This window comes from Vicugna pacos, chromosome 1, assembly GCF_048564905.1.
Source record: "Vicugna pacos chromosome 1, VicPac4, whole genome shotgun sequence".
In the NCBI taxonomy this organism is placed as follows: domain Eukaryota; kingdom Metazoa; phylum Chordata; class Mammalia; order Artiodactyla; family Camelidae; genus Vicugna; species Vicugna pacos.
This window is the reverse complement of record NC_132987.1, coordinates 77,807,179-77,833,154: the sequence shown is the minus strand read 5'-3', so window position 1 is coordinate 77,833,154 and position 25,976 is coordinate 77,807,179. Positions and strand designations below refer to the sequence as shown.

Below are 25,976 nucleotides of genomic sequence, written 5' to 3'. Positions count from 1 at the left end.
ATGTACTGCACACTGCCGCAGCCCCCATCTGCTCTGCCTATCACACCAACAAAGACAATGGGCAGGGTGGGAGAGGAGACCAAGAACTGAAAATAGGAAGAATGATTTATCTAACTGAGACTGTTCGCCTGGAAAAGGCACAACTCAAGGCAGGAGACAGTCATGAGAGCTGTCTTCATATAATTCAAGTGGCACATGGAAAAGGGATCGGATTGTTCTGCATGGCAACAAGGGTATAGGAAAAGGAACAATGGATAACACTTAAGAACAGAGAAGTTATGTTAAAGATTGGGAAGGAGTCTGCAGTGATCAAAACCATCAGAGGATGAAACAGATTGTCTCGGGAAGAAGGGAGTTCCCAAAAGCTGGATGTGTCATAGGACACCGTCCTTGTTCAGGATGGTGTTCAGCATGTTACTGAAGCTTCTCATGAGACAGTGGCTAGAAGGGCTGTCTAATGCTAATGCTAGTGCTTACTGACTTTATTATCAAATCCATTAGTGTAAAATCATCGTCCACTTAGAGACCTATTTTTATGATATGATCCTTAAGTGACTCTTTGGTGACCCCTCTCCCCCTCCCCCTAAGGCAGAAAGCTTGCAGAACTAGGTGTCTAGAACCTTTGTACTAATCCACCTCTGCTACTAGCTGTATAATATTGAAGGACCCATTTAACCCTTCCCTGCTTCAATTTTTTCATCTTTATAAAGAAGTTCCCTCTGTCTGTCTCATCTTTACTTCACATGGATTTTAGTGAGTATGCTAGGCTCTCTCAGGTGTAAAAGTGCTTTAGAAAATGTAAACAATATGCAAGTATAACCTACGATGACTACAATGTAAGTTCTGTTCACCATATACCTGGGACACCCAACGTTTTCTGGTACCTGTGTCATCCCTAGATTCTCTCTGATCCTTTTTAGAATTTATAGTCTTTTTGTTTGTTTGTTTTTGCCTGTTTTGCTCGTTTTGCTCATATGTTTTACAAATCTTTGTTGAGTTACTGCTACATGTTAGGCAAAGTACAAGCTGTTGTGCTAATCACTGCTGGAAAATAAAATGATGAATGAGACATCATCATTTTCTTCAAGGTGTTTGCCATCAAATAGCGATCTCTATCAATATACAAATAATGCAATACAAGGCAAGGTATTTGAATGCCTTAAGAGTAATACAGATGAAATGCTACAGAAGATCACAAGAGAGTGGGACTTCCGAGATGCTTTGGCTAGCATTGCCCGAGAAAAGCAGGGTGTTTCCCTTTTTCTTTCTATCCCAACTCTGGAATCCAAGAGAAGCTGGTTCTCTTCAAGATTATGAATTTTTGCATTGGTGCTGAGAAGTGGTCCAACTGTCCAGGTTCCAATTTTCAGTCCTTTTGCACTGGCCTTGGGGAAAGAGGTATGATTTTCTCTACCTTTCTCTTACAGAGAGAAAAAAAGTGATGCTCAGAAAGGTCAAGTACAAGTCAAAAATTGTTATGTAAGGCAGACCCTCATCTCTGCAATTATCTGAAGTTTCAATGCACAAAACAAGGCTTGTTTCAAAGAGTGATTTATTACAAATTTGCCTTTTTAGGTGCTTAATAATAGCCACCCCATAGGATGTTTGCTTTATCCTAGGATCAGGCTGACATCCTTTATGTGCAGAGATGCTGGACTTAGTAGAATGCAGGCTAAAGGGAAATTGCAAACACTGGGCAAGCAAGTTTCATCAGGTTCCATAAACTCCATTTCATTTTGAGGGTTAAGTCTTAGAAAACTTCCTGCAAAGCAGTTGTCATTGGCTTGTATGTGTAAAAGATAAATAAAAATAATACTCATTGAATGTTTAGTACGTTCCAGGTTTAAGCATTTTATATGGATTGTTTCATTTACGATTACTTTTATTAACCCTATTTTACAAACAAGGAAACTGAGTCTTGGAGTGATCAAGGAATTTTTCCAAGGTTATACAGCTAGGGACTGGTGAAATCAGGATTTGATTTGGCACTCTCTAAAGAAGTAACGTAAAATAAGGAGATAAAAGATTGTTTATAGATATATAGTTAAACAACATATACATACACATGAACATACACAAACACTGTACATACACATTTACACACATATTTAAATTTACTCTCCCCAAATTATTTTATGTGGCTTACAATGAAATTTCAAATAAAATGAATTTAAGAAAATGGACAATTGAAGCTATGAGGAGGAGGAATATGTTAACCATGTGGGTTCAACCTGTAATTGACCATCAAATGTGAAAACATAAAAGGAAAAGCCTTTTCTTGTAGACCCTTTTTAATGCCATTTCACTCAGGAAACCAACAGTTGTTTTTATTCTCATAACCCTACATTATAAAAATTAAATAAACTCTCTGAAAGCTATGAGTTTTCATATTTTTATTTTTGGGGCATTACTGACATTTAAAATTTCTTGACATTTATTCTTAGATGAGGTAATTAAAAATCTAAAAAGTATTTCCTAAATGGTAAAAGTACTATAATACATTTAGTTCTAAGACTCTTATCCTTACTGAGTGGAAAGGCCCCATCTATCATACAAGAGACTGGAATTCTATTCTATTACTTCTAGGAGCAGGCAATTTTCCTTTTCCAGAATTCTGGTATGCACAATGCCTAGCACACAGATCCTTCTCAATAAATGATCTGCAAAAGAACATTGAATGATGGCTTATACTGCCACATGATGCTCAGTGTACCACCAATGTATCATATGTGTTTAAAAAATGTGTCATTATCTGGATCTCAAGGCTCTGTGGACCCACCAGCTTTCCAGTAGCAATAATGACTTGCAAAGACTCATGTCTATGCACTTCTTCATGCTCCCTTGCATCAGTCCCAGTCAGTTAGCACCTTATACTGTCAAAGATCTCCAAACATGATGCAAAAACCCCGGGGCACGTGATACTCCATATCATCGGAGTATGGGAAGAAAATATTAAAACTCTTATTTAATTTTTATTTTTATCTCATGCATTTTCATTTTGTTTTTGTGAGTGTATGGTTTGTAATAATAAATAATAAATCCATGCAGTTGGCATTTTAATTTGATTTGATTTTTTATTTTTTGATGCAGAGAAAGGCTTATTGCAGGGCTGAGCAAGGAGATTGAATGGCTAGTGCCTAAAAATCTCCAAACTCAGTGGTGCATTTTTAAAACATATACATAAATATACATATACTGAGGGTACATGCTCAAACATTTTACTGATAGCAATGTGTGATCTAAAAGTTTGAAAACTGTAGCTCTAAATAATTCTGTTAAGCTAAGCGTAATGCAACCAAAAAAAAAAAAATCTTCATGACCATTAAGAAATAAAGAATGTTTTCTTATAGTTGGGGTTGGTGGTAGGGGTGGGAAGTGGACTGGTCTTTTATATTTTTCACAATGTGAATATACTAGCAAAAAATTCACAACATTTCACTCAGCAATTAAATATAGCAACTTGTGTTGATCTTTTTTTCCCTCTTCAAAAAGGAGCACAGTGAAATCTTCAGAAAGTTTTTCTAGCTTTTCCTCCATCTGCCTCTTGTCCCTGAAGTTTGTCATTTGGAAGGAAAGACTGTGTCGGATATTAAGAGTTGTGGGTTTAAGTTCCTTCTTCACTAGTATTCTGTGTAATCTTGAGCAGGTTCTATAATTTGGCCCTGTCACATTTCTCTTATGGAGAAAATAGAGATAATAATACTTAGCACCAAACTCACAGCAGTGTGTAGTGTGGATAAAGACCACTTTGCTCCTTCTGCCCACTAAATGCAGAGCATCATTAACATAACCTTTAATAGTATCGGTTCAAACTGCTGTGATTTGATATACTCTTCCCTTTAAAAATTATTTTCCTCTAAAAAATAAACAAAACATCACATTTTTAAATACCACTATTTGTTTTCTAAAGTTCATAAACTTAAGTATTCTCTGTACCTGTTTCCCATTCCGTCTTTCACTTACAAACACACTTATTTGGTAACTTTATGGATGGGAGAGAAAAACTCAAGATAACATCAAGGAAATAAACGGGGATTTGAATTAAGTTCTCTTATCCAGCTTTCCTTTAAGTTTTAAAGCTACACATCTAGGCCATAAAATCGTAATGTTTATTTAATCTTCAAAATGTTTGTGTTTAAGAATAATTCGCAGACTTAAATCAGAAAGAACCTTAAGAAAACATCTAGGGCCTATGGTAATGTCTGGTACACCGTAGATGCTGAATAAACATTTAATGAAGGGAAACTGGGGGAAGCTTCTTATTTTAAGCTTAAAAGAAAAAATGAAAACAAAACCCCAACCCAAATCTGAGCATCAAAGGGGCTAAATGAGTTGCTCAAGATCGTTTAGTGAGTTTTAAGAGTAGGGTCTAGAATTTATTCCTTAGTTTCCAGCTATGGCTTTTTCCTAGCAACCTGTTGACTTGTTTATATAGGACTGTCAAACATAATTTGTCAAAAGGGCATCATAGAGAAAAAAAATCAGAAAGAACAGCCCTTGGGTTCACCATCTCCCAAAGTCACCCAACACGTGATGTTCACATATTATGTGAAATATATAAAGTAAATATCATATATAGTATGCAAATTATAAATCTTACACATATGGATTCAAAAGGCCTGTTTTTAAGGAAAGGGGTCAATAGCTAATCTTTCATAACTTATTCTACTTTACAGCACTGTTTGTGTGCCCACACAGTTGATTTGCAGTCCTCTGACCAATCAAAAGTAGATTGGCTAGTTCAACCAAATATTTATCATGTTTCTGTGTATTGTTGTATTGATTTTTCTCAATTTACCTGCAAATGAAGCACTAACAACTTCAATGCATTTTAGTCCTAATAAACTTATCTTGCACTCTTTTGGCCTATGTGATCGCTAACCCATTGACCCAAAGATATCCATGCTGATAAAAGCCTTTCGTGGCCACTTGTTAGCCAGGTCAGGCTGTAAAATCATGACACAATGCATGCCTCTTCCATGGGGCACCACACGGCCACGATTAAAAAAAAAAACAAAAACCCCTACTTCCATATCCAGTGGAGTTGTAGTTTATTACTATAACCCTCCCAAGTCAAAAGGACACCAGTTTCAAGCCTTGCAACTTGGTGCAGAGAGGGTTTTTCCTCCTCAACCCACTCTGCTGGGCCTCTCTACCTGTCTTCTCCCACTGTCTACAGGTCCCGAACATTAGAAAATAGAAAATGTGATGATCTTTGTGTGTCTCTGTAAAATGTGTGTATGTGTGCGTGTGTTTGGGTGTAACGGGCCTTCTGTTTGGCCGCGTGGCCTGTCCGTCATGGCGCGGGCCAATGGCAGGCTGCCTTATATAAAATGAGTGTTTTCAGTCTCTCCGGGTTGCATGTACTGTATGTGGAGCAGTGTACAGTGAAGCGGAGGCAGAGCGGCTCCGCGAGCTCCTCTCCACTTTCCCATAGAGAACCCCTGACTGGCCGCTGAGGACGAGCCACACACACGCCCTCACGCCCCGCGAGCCCGCGAGGTAAGCGCCCCCCATCCCCAACCCTTCCCGGGCGCTCTCCCCGCACTTTCTGTTTTCCTACTCACTTGCGAACCGCCGGGCTGCAGCCCCAAGGACTCCGCGGCAGGAGCAGCGGCGGCGGCGGCGGCGGCGGCGGCAGCCGGTAGGCTGGACTTGAGGAAGACGGAGGGAACCCCGCGCGTCCGGAGCCGCCGCCAGCCGGCCCGCTCCCCGGGCACTTTCCCCCTCTGCCAAAACTTTGGGTCGGGAGAGGTCGGGGGCGAGGGTCGCGGCCGCCGCGCCGGCGGGGGGCGGGGGGCGCGGAGGCAGTGCCCTGGGGCGGGAGGCTGGGGGCCGGGCTGGGGAGTAGTAGGCCAGCCGGTGCCAGGCTGCGTTTGCAACCAGCACCTCTCGGCACACAGGCAGCGCCGCCCGAGAGGGCACGGGAGCCGGGGCGCGGGCAGGAGCAGCCCGAGGAAAACAACAGCAGAGCCCTCACGCCGGCGGGCGGCTCGTGGCCGCCCGGGGAGCCCCAAACTTCATCTCGGCGAAAGTACGTGGAGCCCAGCTTGGGCTCGGCTGCCGGGGAGGTGGGGCCTGGGGAGTCGGGGCAGGGGAGGAAGGTACGAGGAGCCAGCCCTCAGTGGATTTATTGAACGTTTCGTGTGCGTCGGTGACCGGGAACAGCAGCCCAGTTGCTCGTTCATCTGGAGAGTTGGGATTTGGGTGTTCCGGCCCCGCAGATCGGTGCCCTCTCACCCCCCACCCCTAACCAAATGCGCGGCGAGTAGAGAAAGTGCTGTTTTAGTGCCAGAGTGGCTAGGAGGAAGAATGGGGGAGAGGGGGAAGAGGGCGAGGGAGAAGGGGAGAGAGAAGAGGGAGGGAAAGCCGGCGGGGGGGGGGGGGACGGGAGAGAGAGAGCGAGCGAGCGAGCGAGAACCAGAGAGAGAGAGAGAGAGAGAGAGAGAACGAGAGAACGGGAGGGAAGAGAGGAGGGGGAAGAGGAGGAGGGAGGCTGTGTCAGGATTTTGCTTGAATGTGGGATTATGTTGTGTCAATAAGTTTAAGGTGGAGAGAGCGAAGCTGGGGGTGGTGGTGGAGGGGAGGAGGAAGGCCTTGGCTGTTTAAAGTCTTATTTCTGAAGGTAAGTTATGGCATTGCATGGTCGCGATGACAGAAAACTTGCAGATCCTTTATCCGGGGATGGGGTCGATGCCTCTAGAAAGAGCTCCCCAGCCCTCTTAAGCCACACTCGTGTTACACTGTTATTTGCTGCGATCCGGGTCGCTAGTAAATTACAGAAATCAGACTCGAGGTTTCTTTTCCTCCTCCACCTCGTCTCGCTCGCTCACCCTCAGAAATTTATTATTATTTTTCTATTTTTTTGGTATTGTATGAAACTTAACGTAACTGAGACCAAACCCGAGTCCTGTAATTTACAGGGACCCTGAATCCAAGAAAATGGAACACGTTTATGTGTGAAATATCCGCGATCATTTCAGCTAAATGAGGAAGGTAAAACGAAACGATGCAAAAAGCTAAGACACAACATGTACGACAGAAGGGGGGGGAGAGGGAGAGACGGAGAGAGAAGCTATTTTTTGCTTTCCTTTCTGTAGAAAGAAAATAAAACGTGCATTTCCCTTCCCTCCTGGTGTGTAGGGTCTAGTCGGTATTTTAACTGTCTGAGGACAAATTAGTCCAGGTGGATCTCGTTGAAAAGTTTCGCGAGGTGGGGTGGAGGTGGGGGGGGGGTAAGAAGGGGAAGGTGGGTGGAGGTGGTGGGGGATGGGGACGGAGCGAGCTCTGCCTCTGCTAATGGTCATTGGCCTGGGGCTTTGAAACCATTGCCTGTCCTGCTAATGACACGTCCAGTTCTCATCTCCCGGCCGCGGACGCCGGGCTGCGGGGGACTGGGGTACTTTCCCCGCGCGCGGAGGGGCGGTCTTCGCCATCCGCTGGGGTTGCCCACTCGCGGCGTGGGGCCCCACGCGCGCCCCCTCTTCCGCGCGCCGCCGCCACCTCTGCTCGCGCGACTTTTGTAGCCAGCCCGCGGCGAGGGGGCGCAGGGGGTCCCTAGCGCGGACGTCTCCGCGCGGCCACCCTGCTCCCGGCCCCACGCGCGCCGCGCGGTCTAAGCCCGGAATGGCAGCGCCGGGCCGGGCGGCGGTGCCTCCCCGGGGGGCAGCGGAGGCAGCAGCGGTGGCGGCGGGATCTTCGCCGGGGCCCGCGGGAGGAGGAGGAGAGGGAGGAGGAGGACGGGAAGGAGGAGGAAGAGGAGGAGAGGGAGGCGTTTTTTGCCCAGACCGCCGCCAGTTCGAGCGGGCACGGGAACGGGGACACCCCACTCGTTGCTCCTCCGTTATGGAAAGGTGTTTAGTAGACTTTTACGCCCAGAGTGTGGGATTTGCACTTCATTTTTTTTCTCCCCCCTCTTCCCCAAAGCAAGATGGACTCTATTCCCTTTCTCTTTCTCCCTCTGCCTCTGCCTCTGTCTTGTCAGCCTTTAAGATCGACATTTTGTACTAAGATGCAAACTTGATGGTGACCAGCAACAAAGCCGGGGTGGGATCCCTCGTTCCCTTCCTCCCTCTCCGTTTCCTAGCCCTCCCTACCCCCAGCCACAACCCCGACCTCGAAGACCTGGTGGCCCTGCACTTGACGCCGGGGGCTCTGGCGACTGTGTTTCTCCTCTCTGTTGCGATATCCAGTCTGGGGATTGTGACCGCGGACGGGCGTTTGGGCGATGGCTGTGGCCGCCCAGGTCTGCAGGGCTGAGGGCTGCACTACCTGGACTCGTTGCCGTCGCCCTGCTACCTCCAGCCCGCTACTGGGAACCAGGGAAGCTCGGACTGCCTATCGATTGCCATGATTTGGTTACTGGTGTATTTGTTCTGGGGGCGGCGATCACTTGTGCAAGTTGATGAATGATCGCGGTATGGGTTTTGGGTTTGCAGAATGGATCAACTTTCTGCCTTGTGCATACCGGGAGTAGGGAGCGAGGGTGCTGGAGACACCCTAGAATGCCAACTGCGCTGCCCTCAGTCTTTGCCCTTTGAGTACAGGGAGCTTCTTTGCCTTTATTGCCACAGTTCGAGCGTGGGGGTGGGGATGGGGGTGAAGAGAGGGGAGGGGTTGTTGGGGAGCTGGACTCCTGGGTTTCCAGGGTCCTTCCTTCATAGATATTGTAGGAGTTGGGATTCAGTTGTAAAGCTCTATCATACTGATGATGTACCTTTATTTGATACTTTATAGGTCACTATCATATGACAAAGGCTTTGCTGCAGTTCATCTTCCTCCCTCCTGTACTTTCCATTTGCCTTCCTGGGTAAGTATGCAAACTCTTCATACAGAGAAGCTGGACATCTATTAGTAATGGCAGAAGGGTTTTTTACTGTTCACGTAAGAAGATGCTTTCTTGGGGTTGCAGCACCCCAGAAAGCTTGTCTCACTGAGTTTCCCGTAGTGGAAGTCAATTTATGATTTTTAGTACTTAGAATTCAGGTGCTGTTATTATTTTAAGGTAGTTTAAATGTGCATTTCACATTTATCTGCAAGTAAGAGTCATTTGAAAACTTATTTTATCACTTTAATTGATAATGAAATTTTACACAGAGTTGAAGGTCTAGGAAATTTAATGCTAGGTAATATTGTAGAAAGATTGTAGCTTGTGAATGGAGAGAATTATCAAAAACCCAAGGAAGCATTGTGTAGAAGGCCTCTCTAAATTACAGCCACTGACATTTGCTTGCTCTTTCCTAGGTACTCTTTCTTGGGTAACTTGTGCTGTTTGTGACAGTTGTGGTGCCCGAAGGGTGGACTGGGCAGTGTAGTAAATCTAGTGTTTAGTGTACCAGCTTGATTTAAAAGGCAAATAACTGTCCAAATTGATCCTTATATTTTCTTCAAAATTTATATATTTGGAGAAATTGGGTACATTTTAACATTCTGTATGTATAATAAACAGCAACTTTGAAATCTTTTAAGTGCCTTTTTCAGATATATGCCTCCCAAATGGAAAAAATGATGAAATAACATCATTGAAATGTTAAATGTCTAAAAAGTTTGTTTGTGAGAAGTAATGGTCTAGGTGAAAACTGAGGGTTTAACTTTTGAAAGCAGCGTGATGAGCCTGAACTGGGGAAAACCAATGTGCAATTTTGCCCCTCCACTGCAAGGAACACCTCAAGTGCTCTGATATGTTAAGAAAATTGGTTGCTCTAAATTGTGTAAATCAACTTGGTGCTTTGTAATATTATCATAGTGAAGACAGAGACTGTATTTCGTAAATGAAAATGGACTTGAACTCAGTTTTCCGTAAAAGAAAAAGAAAAGAGATCTTGTTTGTTTTGTTTCCTGGCTTGCTGGGATATTGTGTACACTATTAAAAGGTTGTCTTAGTATTGAGAGAATTTCAGTTTGAAAACCAGGCATTTCTGGTAGTTTCTGTATGGTAGCAAAATATACTTGACATCGCTGAGAATGTTAGATGATATGTAATAAAAGAAGTTCTGTGTCCAACATTTTTTAAGGGAATGTAAAATATCACGTTATTTCAGATAGTTAGGAGAACTTCCTAATACATTGAATGCGTAACAGGCCAGTTGGAGTGGTCAGAATGAGCTGGGTCTATAAGATGAATGTAGTGCAAATCAAAATATATAGATTTCTGTGTCTTTGATTTTTTTTTTTTAATGCTTGTTTGCAAGAGAAGTTTTTCATTTTTGAACATACGGCAAGAGTATTCAAAATGCATTCCTGATTACTAAAGAACACTACATTTATACATGTGAGGAACATTATTTTGTTCACTGGAGCAAACTTTTAATGTTAATTTTTTTCCCCATGGAAATATATTTGACCAATTCAAAATTTGAAATGGGAATCAGTAATTTACAGAATAAAAGCGATCTGATGAGCTGTTGCATTTCTTTGAAATATCAAATAACTGCTTCATTAGAACAATATTTTCAAGAAAAGTCTTGGTCTTTGAAGTCAGAGTAGTTTTTATAGACTGTAAAACTTGCAGCAGTGGTTTTAAAAAGTCTCTCTGACAATGAATTACCAGTTATTTGCATTTAAAATGTATTTATTAGATTTGAAGCTTAATTATCAAAATAAGATTTTGGGTAAAAGTTTGCTTCTACATCACCAAGTTTTCAAACTTCCCATTTTATTATTCTGCATATCTCTATTAAGTTTCTGAAACTGAAGTGTTAACTTGCATTTCACATTTAACGCTAGTGCTTGATAAGGGGGTTCATCTACGTTGTTTCTAAGTGGTACATCTTTGGAGATATTGTGGCAGTTTTAGGAAGAATCTTCCACTTGAGACTTAGATATTAACAAAAATTTGCAATTTTGTCACTTTTCTTTTTTTAAATTCATCTTGATTTTCATATCCAAATTGAAAAAAGTTCCAGGTTTAAGAATTTATGAGATAGTTCTGCTTTTAATATATGTGTAGCTCTGCTATACAACTTGAGAAGTGTCTACCACGTTTGACCTTATAGACCTGATCTTTATACTTAATCCATTGAAACAGGCTTGTTTAGATGTTGAATTTAGAATATAGCTTTGTGAAAGCTAGAATGAAAATATAATTATGATTTGCTTGTGCTGTAAGTAAGTATGTAATTGATAAGGCTTTTGTATGTAGTTAATAAAAGAAGGAACCAACAGCCTTAAAATAATATGGAATAACTCATGAAAATCTAACTGAGCAGCTGAAGTATTAATAAGCCATGATTTTTAGTAAAATTGCAAACGTAATTTCTAATTATTAATCATCAGCCTGCATACTTAAAGTTTATGTTTTCCTACCTTTTATAATGAGCATGAGTAAAGTGAGGGCCGAATTTTTAATGGGACCTTACTATGAATATCAATTACTTTAATATCAGAAATTTTTAATAGAAGTAATAAAGATTTCACAGCTTAACCCTATTAAAAAACTTTTTGAAAATAGCCTCATTATGGAAGTGCTTGTTTTTGCTGTTCTAAAGGTAATCCCTAAAATTATTCGTCTCTTACAAGAGTGCAGAAATGTTTAAAATTGTGATGTTCAAATGTTCTAAATTACTAAATATAAGCAATTAATTTTGGCATATTGCATCACCACCAATGGCTTCCCTATATTTAAAAAATTTAAACTTAATCAGGTGCTTAATTTAAGAAGACACTTTTCTTGAACTTGTAGTTTGAAGCCCACCTCGTTTTTTAACATTTTACCACCAAGGGGACCTTTTAAAATAGGTCTGAGTGGTATCTCTCCTGTATTTTTAGTCAGCTTCTTTCCTCTCTGTATGAAATGAAAACAAGCCCAAATTATAAAAACATTGTAATTTCACTGCTTCATTTTTATCACATGTCCCAGGTGAATCAGATGCACTTGGTCCTCAGGCTACACTTTGAGAAACACTGGTTTGAAGGTAGTAGGGACTAAGGCTAAAGACTGAATGGATGTTCTTCCAGCTTGAAGATTCTGTGACTGTATTTCAGTCTGTGGGTTTGTACTTCCTCAAGGGCAGTCGTCGCATACTGTGTCGAATTGTAGAGATTTCTGTATTTTAAGTCATACCTGAGGAGAGCACTTTTTGAGTACAGCTTCACTCAACATTCATATGTGTTCATGTTATCCCTTATAAGGCAATTACAATTCCTTTAGTGCCGGGACATCATTTTAAAACTGTAAAGGTACACTCAGAAAATCCTCGTGTATTAATGGAGATTGTTATCATTTTTTTTCTTTCAAAGAAAAAGATAAAGTGAGAATTGAAATAAGTACCAATTACACAATGGAAAAGCAAAATACGGCAAGCCAGTAAAGAAATTTATCCATATATAAATAGAAAATGAAAGACTAAGGGAATGAAAGACTTAAAGGATTAAATAGAGACCATGAAGCATTGACACATCTTCCAAAATATAAACTTTATAAGTTAAAATATGTGAGTCAGTTCAAAGATATAGGCAGTGAAATAACTTTGGATAGTGAAGAAGTTGTATAAAATACAAAGTAAAATCAGTAATGATTTGGATTTCATGAAATCTTAGGAAAATGAAAAATATTGTAAAATAATTGATTGAATGATTAAAACAATAGTTAAACATGGCCCTTGGGTGAAAAGATCAGGAAATAAAACAGAAACTCCTGGAATGGAATAACTGTGATCCTGAAAAGGACATAGAAGTTTTGTGTTGTAAAGGGAATAATTAAATAAAAGATCAACAACTTACTTTAAAAGACAAATGAAAATGCGGATAAAAGTTATTTAAAGCAGCTGTGTTTCTCAAATATTTTTGAGATGTATGGTAAGAAATAACTTTTATATCCCATTCCACATGCAAAACCTGGAACAAAAGTTTCCTGAAATGGTCCTAAGAGCAATGCCTTCTGATATTTTTTGTTCCCATCTTTATAAATCTAATCTGTTCCAAACCATTTTATTAAAAAAAATTACAGTGTCATTCACTAAATTCATTTTATGACTTACAGATTAAAAAACACCAGTCTAGAGTGCTTGCAGCAAATGGAGGCCCCATCTTCATATTCTGATTCAGTGTGTCTGGGATAGGGCCCAGGAATCTGCATTTTAACTAGTGTTGCAGCTGATTCTGAAGCAGGTGTGAGGTCCTCTGACACACTTTGAACAACTCTAGTATAAAGAACAGATGGCTAAAGATTGAGTGGGAGTCACATACTGAATGTGGGGTTAGTGTTCATTAACTGCTGAGGTCTCTTCTGGCTTCAAGAATCTACGGCTGTATTTTAGTTAGCCTGTTTGCAATGCTCGGAGGGCTCTCACCGCCCTCTGTAGTTGTCCCGTAGTAGCAGATACAGTACAAGGAGCAGAGACTTTGCAGCGAAAGAGCCCTGGGTTCCACTCCTGCTGCCTCTCTCACTTACAAGCTGAGGGACTCTGGGCCTGTCACTTCAGAATAAACGTCCATTATCATATGTGCAAGAGGGCATCTTAATAGTTACCATGCAGCAGAATGAGAATTACATAAGACAATAATGTCTGTGTTGACTCTTATCCACAGTCAGCACTCAATAGTATATGTGTTTATAGTTATATCTCACCTCACCCCAACTCCCACTAAGTTTGAAACTTCTCAAGGCTGTGCCTTTTAATTTTCGTTTCCTCTAAAGTAATTTTCAACCCTGGTATCATGAAACACTGGTGTATTTTGATTTGAATGTGAGGTGCTGGACAAGCAATTTGTTACTGAAGGAAATAATAAGAATAACCAGAAGGAAAAAAGAAAAGAAGAGCTGAGGCATGCCACATTTAAGAATGGTGCTCCTTCAGCTTTGGGCAATGATTCTCCCACCTCTTTAAAAAGACAGCACAGCACAGCACAGGACACATATTTCAAAGTGGTTAGTTGACAGCATTGGGCATTCTCTCTGGTGACTTTGATGCATTTTGAAATGTCTTAGAGCATCAATTTTCAAACTTTCTTCTACCAAGATACGTGTGACTGATGTTTACACACGGGACATTATATGAGTTCCCTGGTTATAGACATAGATAAATTATGCAGCGGGTTTTATAGGTAGTTCACAGTGTGATAAAGCCACTTCTTCCCTATCAAGAGAGTGTATCAGAATGCAAGCAGGAGTGATATTACAATGAAAACCTTGAATACACCCATACATAGACATAAAATCCTTTATAAACTGTGGTACATTAACTTTTCATAACTAATTACTTGGGGCACTCCTAACAACCAATTAATACTTACCTTTATGTCAAGGCGTGAAGATTGAGAAGCATTACATCTGGAGTGCATGACAAATTGCACTGCACAAAATAGGCACTTAAATAAAAGAGAGGGGCAAACTAAGGAGAAGATGAATGGGAAATACACCAAATCCCTGAAATCTTAAACAATGTAAAAATCAAAAGCCAAGGAAAATGCAACATGTGGTTAAATGCAAAGAAAGTGCAGAAGACTGCAAGGACCAGGGTTTTCAGTCTGTCTTACTTGAATACTCATTGCCTCTAACATAGACATTTATTTTTAAGTAGTCTTAACCTTCATTTAATTTATTTGAATACATTAAAGTTAAATAACTTAGCATTTCCTAATTTTTAGGGTTATATTTGCCAGGAACATCTTTCTATTTGGCTAAATTTTAATTTGCCATACTTTAAAAAATCTCTAATAAACGAATAAATTGTCTACATATTGAAATTGTCTTTGTACCTTAATGTGTAGTAGTCTTCTATATACAGTCACAATCCTGAATCTAAAAAATCTCTGAAAAACCAAAAAGCTTTTTTTCCTCCGAAAGTTGGCATCAGAACTCACTTGGTGGCAAAACCTGACTCAGACTGTCAAGGGCCTGTTTAAAATAGTTTTAAAGCCCACCTAGACTAGTCACGTATTTTGCTGTACAAATAGTAATACGTTTATGAGGTGCTATCCTAGACCTAGCTAGGAATGTTATGTAACATGCTATATGCTCTGTCTGACCTTTTTAAGGCCCACAAAAATCTGAAGCTTACTTGGACCTAAGGCTTTCAAATAAAGGATTGTGCTCCTATTGTATTAACTCCCTTAGTCCACACATTAAAATTCTTTGTTACTCATAACCCTTTACTCAATGAAAATCATTTTGCTAATTTTGATCACTGATCATCTGAACATTTTGAATTCATTGCAAGGGAATGAATTATGGAAGATAACCTATATTAACTCAGACTGTCTGTTGAAACCTCATGGCTTCAGATATAAAGGTGGAAGGCATCAGAGCTTATAAAGTCAGGTAAGCAAAATAGTAGTACTTAATATCATTTGTGCCTCCTAAATTGAGCAGGGTGGAGGGGTTCTCGGTTCTGGGTAAAGAGAGCTTACACAGACACAGACACACATGCACACACAAATTGGCTGAGCCTTATGCATCCACTTTGACTTTGTGATTCCTTTTTTGTTGTTGTTAATTTTACTAAAGGAACAAATACAGTGATATCTATAACGTTTGGAACTTCTACCATGTTGAACATTTGTTATATAATGGTGAACAAAATTTGGGCTACTTTCATTACTCTTTAGGTTTACTCTTAGGAGAGGTTTCATGAAGGGGTTATATTTCCTTTTTTATTTTGTTTCTTGCACATTTCTTTCCTTCTTTCAGAGAAGTAAAAATAGAAAGTGTTTTCTGCAAATTTGGTCTCCTCTCAGGTGAGAGTGTTTTGGGTTATATTGTTTTATAGAGGTTCTAGGGATCTTTATTTTCAGTAATTAGCTGAAATGCTAAGTTGAGAACTTGCATCTGTACTTTTGCTATAAAACCACTATAGAAAAATGAAAAGTATGATGTGAGGGAGAATCTATGTGACATCCTAGAAATAAAGTAGTAGCTATGTCTGATCTATCATTACCGTAAGACAAATCAGGTTTCATCTGGTATAGGTTGAAACTGTTAACGGATGAAGAAAGTTTTTCATCTTTTATTATTTATTGATACGACCGCGTCCTTTGGTGTAGGAAAGCTACAGATTGACTAATTCAGACGAAGTCTTACTAGCCATGCTGATTCTTTAAAAATTAAAAACTGCTGAGCTTTTCAGCTTGTACACCTCTCAAAACTCACGCAAGTGTAGAGTTCTCATTGACTGCAAAGGGAACGTGGTAGAGCATGGAACAAAACGAAAAGATAATTCTCTCCGTTCAGCTGTCAAACTTGGATTATATTTTGAGTTACTGAAGTTATTAGTTTTTTTCCTCTTTCTTCCTTTCTTTCTTCTCTTCCTTCTCTCCCTTCCCCATTTATCTATGTATCAGTCTATTCTGTTTCTCTCAGCTGATTATTTTATTCACTAACATGTCTGTAGTACTGCTTAGAAATGTTTGAGGATGGGAATGTGGGGTTGAACTTTTTAAAAATTTACCGTTATTTGATTTTATAGATCTGTTTGTAATTCTTGAGTCCTTTTAGTATTCATCACTACTCATATAATGAAGTTGTTGATATGTGAATTTGAGACTTACACAGCCCCCCAGTGTAACTGTCAGGAAGGGATTACGAGGAGCATTTAGCAGGACTGTGTGAAGTAAATTCACCTGTCACTTTTATAAAGTAAATTGGAAATAAATTCCTTATCTAGTCATTTCTTTAAGGTGGTAGAATGATTACATGGTTTTATTTATATTTAAGGGAAAATTGAAGGCAGTTTTTAAAAGAGTTGCCCAAATAGTATTTCACTTTGGGAGGGAGGTAGATAATTTGCAGCCAGATGCTCTACCACTGAGCTGTACCTCTCAGGAGAAGGATGATTTGGACTGAGGGCCTCCTTGTGAAGTACAGGTTTTATTTTTACTACTTCGTGTATTTTTCACAACAACTTTCTGATGAGAGGTAACCTTAATGCTAATGATGAGGAAACTAAGTCTCAGGTTAAGTAATTTGTCTGAGGTCACACAGCTAGCAAGTGACTATGCCAGGCTAAGAATGCCTGTGTGCAGTGCCACCGTCTCCTAGGCTTGTTCTATAGTTACCTGCCTTTAGGACCACATTCCAGAAGGTTAGAAATGAAAGGTTTGAAGCAACTTCTAGCCAAAAATTCCCTCCAATTTTTCTTCTCCCCAAAGAAAAATAGTCTTCATTTTGAAGTGATAGGTCTTTGGAACACTGTTCGCTATCAGTCTCAAGACAGGTAGATGAGAAAGTCTCTGAGTTGGGGCCCGTTGTCAGTTTTCATCTATGAGGTCATAGTCAAAGACAAAACCAGCCCCAAACTTAGTATATGAATTGCTATTTAGTGAACTTTCTTTCTGTTTGGTATAGTGAGTATAGAAATGTGTAATAACAAGAGTTACTGATTTTATTATTTATTAATTACTCTGATACATCAGTAGCAATAATTCATTCTTTCTTTATGAAGAGTTGTTTTCCTAACTGAATATTCTATGATGTTTTTTCCTCCGGTACTTTTTAATACTTAATCAGTGAGTGTATTTTACAAAAGGAATTTAACAGTATAACGTGGATTGTGTTATAAAATAGTTTTCTGACATTTGTTTTGAAAAGAAATTCAATATTAGTGGAAATATAAAATAATATAAAAATATAAGCAGATTCATAGACTTCGCTTCAGTTTCAGATGATCGAACATGAATTAGAGAGCCAGTCAAAAGTTAACCAGTTTTCAAAGTGGTTTATGGGTTCTTTTGATTTATTGTAGGTAAGAAACTTATTTCTGCTTTAATAAGTAGGAGACATTTTATAAATTACACATTTGTATACAAGTAGCAAATCGTTTAGAAAATGCAAAGTAACATGTTGCTTTTTCATCTAAAATTTAATTCTTTTATCTTTGCAAATTTGGCAGAGTCGGAGCCTAATTCAGATACAGGAGATAAAAAAAGTTTATCTTTCTTTTTAAATGGCTTTTCTTTTCCTCTGATCCATGAAACATGGAAATAGAGTATTTTTCTATTCTGGCAAAGTAGCTTCTGTGGATGATAATCTTGTTAAAAGTGTGCTTTTGCATGGTTCTAGCTGCATGATGCTTTACCAAAAGTGTGTCAGGCTTCCATTTCTTGTCTTATACCCCCTGAAATAAACCACTTCCATAATGTTCTCCTTCAAGTGGGTTGGTAAACTGTGTAAGTTTTATGGCATCTGATAACTTTCTTTTGACTTGTTTTCTTGGGTCATGTTCAAAGAATGTTTTGCATATAAAATAATTTGGTCAAGTGTAGATGACATTCAGGTAGCAAAAACTATTACCAATTTAATTCCCTGCTCATGGATTGAGTGTCTATACTGTGTTGATGCTGATTTAAACTTTGAGGATATGTAACAGCCCTTGTTCTCAAAGCAAATGTGTTCTACTGGCTGGAAAAGTCCAGTAGATGTAAATGTGTAAGTTAGTCTCTGCTAATTGTTCCAACAGATATGGCATAAAATGGTACTGAGTTACAACTGGCAAATTCCAGCTGGACACTGAAATACGGAAACGGAAGGGGCTTCTTCCGCTGGCACTGTATTTGTCCTAATTGTCGTTAAGGTTGTAAACTAGTTTGGCCCAAGCACTGAAGTGGATATTAAAAATCAGGCTTTTAACCCTAATTTGGCTTTTAGTTAAATACTAGTGCATTCTTTTGGCTTTTAGTCTATTTAAAAGGCCTGACTTTTTTTTTTTTTGATGAATGTTTCAATTTGTATTAGAAAGTTTCATTCAAGTGTTTTTGACTTTCTTCTTATTTTTCCTTTTTTATTTATTGCTGGTAATGTCACAATCTGTAATGACAACACTTTTGAAGTAAAGGGAAGTGTTTGAGGATTCTGTGTATACCAAATCATGTTAAAAGCACACTGAATAGAGTAAGTTTGAACTCTATGTCCAAACACATTCCAATGGAAATATTATAAACTAATATGGCTAATACTTCCTCTTACTTAGATAAATTATACTAGTTAGAAATACATACATTATTCATAAGATCTCAAGCCCAGTTATTAAACATAACGTGAGATTCTAAAGAGGTGAAAATGTACTTTTTTATTTGTGAGAGATTATAAATTAAAAATTATGCCCAGTACTTCCATCAAGCAGATTTCAGGTTTTCCTGGGCATTTTTTAACTTGTATTTACAGCTGTGCTTTCTCTCGTGGCTTAGTAAGCCATGGCCTGGAGGGCCCCCACGATTTGGTCCTGGTTAACTTTTATATTTAGTGGTCTGGGTTCTGGTCTTTGGATTTCCCTTTGACTTGGTCAGACCTTCAGTATCGCTTTTTAAAATCATGACATTTGTGTTTATCACACCTTAGTATGTATGCATTTTCACCCAGTTTTATTTGTGGCCCTCTTTTGACTGGTCATTTCAGGACATCAGCACAGTTTAGATTAAAACTTTGTTTCTAAAATACTGTGCACAATGTTCCAGTTGGCAACCCTGGGTAATTTAATAATAAACAGATACATTTATAAGTGAAATAATAAGGAAGAAGCTGATCTGGGAAAATATTTCTTCATAAGCTCACAACATTGATAGTGATCCCAATGTTTACATTGAAGAAGCAAAGAAATGGAGATGCACAGAATAATAATTTGTGAGTCTTTCTTCCGTTCTCTGGAGTGGGGCTGTTCATTATCATAGAAGTACAGCCACTCAGATCTGATTTACCAGTTCTCATGGTAATAATGAACTTCTTTATAAGTTTTATACATGGATATGCATTCTTATCTTATTTGGTGTTATCCATTCTTAGTCGTCCCAGACAGCATGTTGAGGTTTGTTGTAAGGACCATATTTTTAAATAATTTTAATAATTTTCTATTTATAGCCTCTGCATGAATAATGTAAATCCATACAAAAGTTTTTCTGTAGCTTGAAAGGTCTTGGGAATGGGTCTTGAGTGGGCACAGAGTTACACATGTGAGGATTCGGTCTCACACACAGTGATGAGTTTACTGCATAAGGAACTGCGATCTTGAAACAGTTTGTGGCAGGTGAATTTCATTTCTTTACTGTGTGGTTTTTTAATGTCACCATATGTATTATTCCTGACGTATATCTCAAATACAGTTAGATGACCATAAGTTCTAATGTATAGGTCTTAAAAATTAAGGTGATTTGTACTTGCTTTTATTAAAGATGTTTTCCTGAAGTTTTGACTTAGTTTTTAAAAATTAACTGTATATTCTTATTGGCAAATTATAATTTCAGAATGCTTCATATGTATTTCTAATTGATCTTCCGTTAGCAGTGGATACTGATTTTACAGATTTACATGTTACCATTCCCAGGTCCTAATAGTAATCAGTGATCTGTAAAGTACATGTAGGGGAACTCTGTGAAGGAATACAGGACTAATCATTATGAAGAAAAGCAATCTTTGGTAAAGCAAATGATTGGCCTCTTTCACACCTGTTTGGTAATTCGGGGTTCCATATATTGAAGTGTCTTTATTTGATGCGACATGTGTTTATTAGGTGCCTATTATGTGTAAAGCTGGATTAGGAATTCTGGGACCTGCAGAATAAAATGGTAATGGCTCTGGCTTCGGGATGTTTCTAGTATAGTAATGACACACATATACCAGATGTGGAATAGAAAGTGAAGATGCTTTAATATCTTTGGGTTGCAGGGGTGGTGAATATATGGTTGTTAGGAGACAGCGGGGGAAATAAGGATGGACATGAACTTTGGTTGTTTAGCTTAATGTTTAGGCATCCTTGCCAAAATGCTTACCTGAGTCTCTCAGAAAGTAGATGAACCTAGAAAGCCCAGGCTAACCCATCTCAGCGAAACAGTTCCCTCCAATTGTGTTGTCATCCAAGCCAAAGTCCTATGAACTTTTAAAGTGCTATATCCTCGTCAGTAAAAGAGTTTGAGCCTGTATCCTTGATATCTGTACATTTATTTATAAATTACATATATTGGGCTATGAATATATTATTTACATAACAAAAATATAAATAGCTTATTAGAGATAAAATAAATTGAATGTAAAGAAAAATTATGTTTCCTTTTTACTCTAGTGGGCATGTCTTGTTCATGTTTGGGGTTAAAACCCCATTTTGGAAACCATAGACTAAAACTGGGCTGTGCCACAACAAATTTAGGTAAGTTCCATGATATCATGGACTTTGTTTTGCTCACTGCTGTATCATCAGCCCTTAGAATGTGGTAGGAACTCAGCAAATACTTTAGAGCGAATGGACTGACTTAGGCTGGTTGGTAGGGATGAGGAAGAGTCTAGCTTAACATGAGGGATCTGGTAAGAACAGAGACACTTTTTGTCTATTGCTGTATCTCCCATGCCTGTATAAGTGCCTGCCACATAGTAGGGACTCAGTAAATATTAGTTGACTGAGATAGGGGTGTGGACAGTGTGTAGCTCAGCATGAGGCATCTGGCAGAGGCCACAGATCCACAGGCATGAAAAGGTAAATTCCAGGAGGTCCTTGAAAGCAGGACAGCATATGGAGATAGACTAGCTCTAAGTAGGCAGAAAAAAATGTAGCAATGTGGGGAGAGGGTCACAGTGTCAGTAAGAACATCTCAGAGAAATGACTTTGGTAATCTCAGATCTTTAAAAACTGTGACCTTTTTAAGCGATAAGATCTGGATTTTACTCATCTTTGTACCCACATTGCCTAGACTATAGAATAGTAGGTGTCTGATTAATTTTTGTTGAATCGCTCTATTTTATACTATGTACTGGGTATAGGAGGCTCTGTGTACAGGATGGATCAGCGTAAAGATCAGAGGCCTGTAAATGAATCCTGCCCTGGTTGAGAAGCAAAGCCAACGTTTCTGGAATTACCTCATATGCAGATATGTTTTTAAGCCTTGGTCATGTTGCCGGCACAGAGGTGCTCTGGTGACCGCAGCTTCCAGATCATACTTAGCTGTTTATTTAAATGTCGTGATTAACGTACTTTTATGGACACATTATCAACGAAGAAAATGGAGTTTATGATAGAATTATTTCTTGTATGCTCTTGCCCTCTACCTTCTTCCCTTGTCACTAAAGCTGGCATACGTCATGAATCACCCTCATGTATGCTATTACAATTAGGGCTGATTTTATTTACAAATAAATAAAACAAGTAGTTTGCATTTCCACCTCCTGTTTTTGGAATTTTCTTATTCAGACTTCCTCTTTAAGAGGTGGTAAAATTCTGGTTTTGTGGTCATAAAATAAACCTGTCATGCATTTTATTGAGCGGTGTCGGAGATGGGGAGAACAAACATTTCCCCTGAGAAGCAACCAGTGGCATTAGCTCTCTCCTTTAGAAGCTGGCCAGACCAAGTTCCCTCTTTGGCTCTGATGCGTCACTCAAGACAGGTACCCCCTTACTCCCTCTACAGTTCAGTCTCATTTAGGGCATGTTTATTTAAAGCAGTTTCACATCTGCACAATTAATAAATTACTGTGCTCTAATTTGCATTTCTGATGTCTGTAGTAAGCACAGCAAATTCCCCTTTGCCATTACAAAAACAGCTTAGTCTGCCCAAGCTTCCTAGAGCTGAATAAAAATTTCTTCTGAGAGACTTTCTGCATCTTTAGCAGAGTCTCCAAGTAAAGGCTGAAAACTTATTTGCTCTCATCCTTTTTGTTAAGTCGTCAAATCTTGCTTTACTGCAAGTTTGTCACCCTTAAAGCACAGTAGTAATATATTGCTTACATTTGTTACTGGAAGCTAGAGTTTACGTTGTGATTTCTCTGACATCTTATTTGCTCTTTGTAACTATGTTGTGAGTAGATAGTAGGGTATCATTTACCCCATTTTTGCAGATGAAGAAACAGGCTCAACGTTGTCAAGTGCATGGACCCAGGTCACTGAGTTTGCAGTGGCTCCCCTGAGACAAAACCCCTGTATTCTGACCATTCCTCTAGAGAACTGCCCGCTGTGCAAAGCAGAAGTTATCTTATTTAAACTAAGATTTTTTTTCTTTTACTTATTTTCAACCTGATAAGTTTTTGTAAATATTTGGAACAGCAGTGGCATACACAATATGGTTGTTTAATTGTTAATGCTCTATGGGCTATAAAATATCAGTGAAAGGGGCCTTAAATTTGTGGTGTATTTAAATCTATCTGTGTATTTAAATAAGTGTTCTCAGATCATGTGGAAGGACTGTCCATTTGACTTCACTTTTTTACAGCTTGTGATGGAAAATTAAATGCATAGAGACCACACACTGACAAAAAATGTGCTTTGAAGTGTATATTAGGATTCTTAAGTGAGATTTGGATTATGTATCAGGGCCATTTTTTTCCTGTGAGACATATTTCTGAAATTATAATGAAAATTAATTGGAAAATGTGAATTGATATCTAGATATCTGAACTACACCCATTTTTGGAACACATTCATAGTCTAATGTGCTATCAACTGGTGTTTTCAAACACGTGATGGCAAGTGCTAAAGTTTTTTTCTTTTTAAATTTAAAAGGCATTTTAACTTGGCACTCTGTAGGAAAGGAACGTTTCACAGGCCAGTTAGAGGTTTCAGTATCACACTGCTGCCAACTATCCAAGAGAAAGATACTTCTATCCAAAAATTGCGACAGGATCAATTATTCAATTAATATTTTACATAGTAGAAAAGTTTTATTTGTTAGGATCTTATCTCAAAGTTCCCCAAGAATAAAGAGGCTTACTAATTATTGTACTGTGGGAGAATGATAAGAGATTGACTGCATTAGGGCTCCAGAAACCATTTTTATTTAACAGATGTAAGGTCTAACACAAAAACAACTTATTTAGAATATTTCTATACATTTCTTTTGCTTCAACTTAATTTTTATAATTTGATTTTGATTATTTATACCAACTCTGGAACATGGTGTAGTATTACTGGCAAAAGAAGAAATTTGTTGAATTGCAATTTGAAGAAAAGCCAGAGCATGTGTTTATTGAAGAAGGCATATAACGATGGAAGGGGTTAGAAGCTCTGAACTTTCTTTTCTTTACTTTGCTTTTCCTTTAAAATGGGGTATGCAAAATAAAAGTCACAAGAATAATGAGATAGAGTTCCCACTCACCTTCAGTTTTGAAGTAGTCCCTCTCTTTCCACCTTGAAACAGCCTGTGAGGGAGGAATTATCTCCGTTTTAGGGGAGGGAATTGAGTCTCAGAGTCTCAGAGGCAGCTTGCCCAAGGTCATTCTTCCGGTAAGTAGTGGAGCTGGCATTCCATTCCAGCTTGTTCTGTCTAAGGAGGCCACGCTCCTGCTCACTCCCTTCACTGCCTCTTGTGCTGCCCGCATGGCCTTTGTACCAAGGAGGCAGCCGGCAGAGTGCCCTGTACTGGTCTTGACTCTACTGAAATACAACGTTGAGGTTCTGGCCCAGGATAAAAGTACTCTTGTCTCTGTCGAGCAGATTGCCATATTCACATTGAGTTATTCATAACTACTTCTGAAATCATTCTAAGCATATGATAAACTTCTAAAGTTAAAAAAGTATTCTAAGAGGTGAAATAGCTGCAGTTTAAAAAAAAATAATGTCGTGCCGCATCATAAAAAAAGACAATAGTTTTAGAATTCAGATAATTTATATTTAAAGAGAATAATAGAATTTGAGCTCTAGAAGGGACATTGCAGATGATCTTGGAGTCCTATAAGCCATCATTTTAAATTTGAAGAAAGCAAGGCCCAGATTAAGGAACTGGGACCCAAGCCATGTGAGTGGCAGAGCTAGAACCAAGACAGACTTCTGATTTGGTGTTTTGCTCGAGAAATCTGCTTAGCTCCAAAAGTATGTAGAAAATATTTTTAGTCAGTTGATAGCACCATTTTCATAGGAGGAATATGTGTCCTTTTTTTGTGTGTTGTTGTTGATAAATGGTTAAAAAGACAGAACTAAATTGTTATATATTGTTAGAGTAGAGTTGTATGCAATACATTATGCATATTAACTTTGAAAGCATTTTTTTATTGTACTAGTTGACTTATAATTTATTTAGTAATATAACATAATTTTGGTAGCTAACAGATACATGGCTTTGGTTTAGTTCCCTGTGTCCTTCGAAAACAGGAAGAATTTGTAAAACAATAACACATTGTTAAAAGGCGTGCCAGTTTATCAAATGCTGTAAGTTTATTACAGTTTGGTCTTAGGAAAAACCATCCCAGCCTTACAGTAGCTCATCCTAATCTTAAGCAGAAGAGCCTTTAAAGTTATTCTAGGGCTGTTAGATTTTGTTCTGTCCATGAAGGCTGTTGATCAGAAGGAAGAAGTTTTAAAACCGTAACAGATTTAGTTGTGAAGGAGTGATTTAACTGCTTTGTGTACTGCGACGCCTCATGGTGGCCTGATTAAGAAACTACTATAGTGAAACTGAAGTGACTACATTCCTTGTAACTGCCCGAATTCCCTCAAATGTTGGTGACCAAACATTGGTGAGTTAAGACCCTAGATAATATTGTCAAGGTTTGTGTTTTTATGTTTCATTTGGAAGAAATTAACCTCTGCTCTGCAGTTCAGGGAGGAAGGCTGGTATACCTTATCAGAGCACTGCTCCTGGGAGTTCACCTGGGGAGTGGCCATCCTCCAGCCTTGAATTTCCAGAGAATAAGAGCCAGGTAGTTTCAGCAACTGCTGGCCTCTTCTATTTTCTGTGTAAATTAGAAAAAAGTCACCTTTTCTTGAGGTAGTCTAGTTCCAAATGTTGGAAAGTTGTCATAATAGGTTGATTTTGTTAGAACAAGACACTTTACTGCCTTTTGGCAGGAAATTGTCATAATACATATAGAAATAGATGCTCTCTGATGTAAACGGCGCCTCCTAGGGTTGTGCAGAGTACAACTTACCCGGCTGTACTTAGAGATCCTGCAGGGAACTGTATCTGAAGAGATTGTCTTTAGACATCAGATATTAAAACATCACATCTAGAAAACTATAAATACAGTTCTGGAATATAAAATGCTATTTATGAAATCATTATTATTTTTTAGTTATAAACATAATAAAAATTGTCTCTATTGGAGTGGAGTGGAGTACCGTACCTCTGCAGTGTAC

At 39.0% G+C, this 25,976-nt stretch overlaps 1 protein-coding gene across 10 annotated transcripts in view; it reads left to right on the top strand.

The window, feature by feature from the left end:
- Positions 1-5,356: 5,356 nt before the first annotated feature.
- The window catches only part of BBX (BBX high mobility group box domain containing), a 254,842-nt gene continuing 234,222 nt past the window's right edge, over positions 5,357-25,976 (top strand). For 6 of the 10 annotated variants that reach the window (XM_072965768.1, XM_072965763.1, XM_072965729.1 and 3 more), the window contains exons 1-2: positions 5,357-5,502; positions 8,737-8,809. The gene's annotated coding sequence lies outside the window, so the exon portion shown is untranslated. Of the gene's footprint in view, positions 5,503-8,321; positions 8,418-8,736; positions 8,810-15,240; positions 15,260-25,976 lie in introns of those variants that run through there. The other 4 variants (XM_072965742.1, XM_072965754.1, XM_072965740.1 and 1 more) reach the window with 4 other exon arrangements.